Below are 3,643 nucleotides of genomic sequence, written 5' to 3' on the forward strand. Positions count from 1 at the left end.
GCGTTTAAGCTCTCAACTCTCTGAATTTTCTTAGTTTTTAGCAATAGTTTGCAAAGTTTTGCTTCAATTTGCATAGCATAAATCCTTAGAGCCAAGTTTTTTGAGTCAACTGTTCGGGCTTTTTTTTTTTTTAAATTTATTTCTGGTTTGTTGTCGCTTAGGCTACTGGCGACTTAATAACCAGCTTTATTGCACTTTTCTTGTTTGCTTTTTAATTTTCGCCTGAAAGTGAAAACTGCCCAAAGTGATTGGGGCAAACTCAGCATTGTTGAAGCTCAGCCACCCACACTCCAAAGTAGCAACCCTCCTCCGCCCCACCCAACAACCCCTGTTCTGTTCTGTTCCGTTCTGTTATTAATGGCAAATGGAGAAACAAGTTTTTTAATGCCAGGCAAAGTTTTCACTCCGTGCAGACAGCGACGAGACAAAAGACTGCTAACATAGTGGCAAATAAATAAAGTATTCAAAAAGTAATAAAAAGATTAATTTTCTTTCCCTTTTTTTTTGTTTGATTTAAAGCAAGGTAACATTTTTGAGCAAGATTTGCATGGATTGCAAATTAGCTTAAAGTGTGTGAGAATTGAGAGTTTTAAACACGTTAAGTGTTTATAGAGATAAGCTGCTTATAATCGTATTTAAGACACTTAAGTTAAGTCTGAGTTTAACTGGGATTTCCTTTAATGTTGTAAATAAAAATAAATAATTTTCCAAATTATCTACTTGAAATATTTCACTCTGCTATCTGCTGAAGAAGGCAAATAATAGACAAGCATTTAAGATAAGTGTGAAAAGTACACACAGATAAAAAGTGGCAAAAAAAAAAAAAACAACTAATACCCCTGAGACGGGGGCAATTGTGAATGAAAAATTGTGACTTTATGGCGAGGCCAATGAAATTGTGATCGGCCCTTCCAACCTGCCCCACAGTCGCATGTCGTAATATTCAAACAATATTTTGCATTTCTTTATTTTGGCATGTCGTCAAAAGGTAAACAAAATCAAATCGATAGGTTACTGAACCAAAAGCCAAAGCCAAACAGGAAAACGACTAAACAAAAAACACAAAAGCAGAATACACACCAAATGCAAATGCAATAACAACAATAACAACAATAACAATAACAACAATAAAAACGGAAACAGGTGCAAAAAGCATAGATGCAAAAACAGATGCAAGTGTTGCCAACAAATTCTAAATTTAGGCATTGCCTGCAGCCGAAGACAATAGAAACGCTTTCGCAAGAAACAACTTTTATTTTTGGCCAATAATCTGACAGATACTTTCTTATTTTACAGGGTATAACATTTTAAATACGTATGAAATCCATAATAAGTCAGATATCTTATCTAGTTGTATCTATTAACTGTTTTAGCATCAATCTGCTGAGTTTTATGATGCTATAAAAGTATTCTATTCTTGGCAGATATTCCCAACAAGAGGCTTATTCTTTATTAAATTATAATTTTGCTATTAACATGACTGATTTCCATAATGATTGTTCTTAATATATATTTGACGCTGTTTCTTTTTTAGGATATTTAATTGTCGGCAACATGTTGAAAGCTGTTTCACTTTGATGTTCTATTTCTGTTTTATCGTCTTGCAATCACTTTTCAACTTGTTTGCGCTACTTTATTAAATTAGGTTTTTAATATTAACATGACTAAAAAGCGTTTTTATTTTGCGTTTGATTTTTACACATATTCATCATGTCCTGCTGATGGTTTCCATCAAGGGTATTCAATCGTCGGCAAGTTGTTGAAAGCTATTTCATTTTGATGTATTTTCTGTTTTGTCGTATCTTCAAATCACATTTAAACTTGTCGTTTTGAGTGTTTTTTGTTGCTTTTGCAGAAATTGCAAAAACGAACGTTGCCAAAAATGAAAGAAAAATAAAATAAATTAAAACGAAGCGAAATTAAAGTAAACAACAAGCTAAAGCGGCACAAAAGACACGCCGAGACGTTGTCAGCATTTGTTGTTGTTGTCGTTGTTGTTGTTGCTTTTTAATATTTTACATATCTACCCATAAATCGACATATGTATAAATGTATCTACATATCTATGTGTGTATCTCCCCCACTTACCTTTTTTGTTTTTTTGTTTTTGTTTTTTTTGCAACTTGTGTCGTACTTTTTTCTTCGTATTGTTTTACGTTTTGCTTGGTTTTTTGGTTGTTTATACAAAAAAAATATACGTTGTTTATTTATAAAATATTGCATACAAATCATACAATAATTTACTTTATATTGTACATGTGTCTTTCAATTTGACCGTCCTCCCCCCACTCCCCCTCGCTTAATTCATGCCCCCCCTGCGTGTCTAGGTTTTTGCGTCAACCCGGAAAACAACGAAACCAAATGAACAATTGCAAATTTCTGTTCTTTTGGTCACGATAACTCAACTCGACTCGACTGACTGACTGACTGAGTGGGCGTTGCCACAATGATTGGGTGTTGGTGCGACGGGTGGGGAGGGGTGGCATTTTAGGTAGAAGTTTTTTTTTTTTTGGGCCATTGTGGGCCATTGTGTCGTTCTTAACTGATTACTCGAGCGCTTGAGTGTGTGTGGGCAGCGAATTGCATGCAACTGGGGGATTGGTCAGCAGGTCGAGAGGTCAAATTGCATTACAGGTACATAGTTATACATATATATATATATATAAAATATTTTACATGGCTTACAGAAGGTACCATAAAACTCAATAATGTCATTTCTATCTGATTGCCTATTTTTATTTATTTATTTTATTTATTTCTATTAAAATTAAAATATGGCTACAGTTCAGGCTTCGTTTCTAAGTTAATTTGCATTTTTATTTACTTAACTACTTCCGATTTGCAGCATACAACTAACATGCCCTTTTTGCTCTAAATCGGAGTAGACGTCATTTATACTACGCTATTTTGTGCACTAAAATTCAACGTAAAACTCAAATCGTAGTCGACGTAATAAGCCACTAAATAGGAACAAAAAAAAAAGGAGAAGAGAATTTATACACAAAATAAAACGAGCCAAACGAAAGCGCACACGATGTGCAGCAGCAGAGGCAGCAGCAGAGGCAGCAGCAGCAGCACGCGTCAAAAACAGCAAAGCGAGCAGCGCAGTCAGTGTTGGCATCTCTGCAGCGGCATGCCGTCGCAACATTAGAAAATCGACAACAGAGAGAGAGAGAGAGAGAGAGTGTGAGAGCGTGTGAGCATAAGCAACTGAGCGCCAAGAGAGCTGACAGAGAGCGGCACTGAGCTAGAGAGAGCGAGCGAGCGAGCTTTGTTAGCGACTGCACCAACACTAAGAAACTTGTGCGATGCACACACTCACACACTCGCGCACATCTGGTGCGGGGATGGGGGAGGGGAGCCGGCGTCCGACGCCCGCCGGCAAAAAGTTGAAAAATTTTGCAATTGTTTTGACTAAAAAAGCTTAGAGAGCGCCAAATTGCCTGAGCGCCCTGCCTGGCTCTCTCTCTCTCTCTCCCTCTCTCTCTGTGTGTGTGTGTATTTGTGAGAGAGAGAATGAGTTGCTCGTTACTCGCCGTTCGTTGGTTTTTTTTTGCTTTTTTGTGTAGACATTGTATTTGTAGTTGGCGGCGAGACCAGAGACCCCCAGACCCGTAGTCATAGCCATAGCTAAAAGTTGGCG

The sequence above is a fragment of the Drosophila grimshawi genome, unplaced genomic scaffold (assembly GCF_018153295.1).
Source record: "Drosophila grimshawi isolate 15287-2541.00 unplaced genomic scaffold, ASM1815329v1 contig_44, whole genome shotgun sequence".
Classification (NCBI taxonomy): Eukaryota; Metazoa; Arthropoda; class Insecta; order Diptera; family Drosophilidae; genus Drosophila; species Drosophila grimshawi.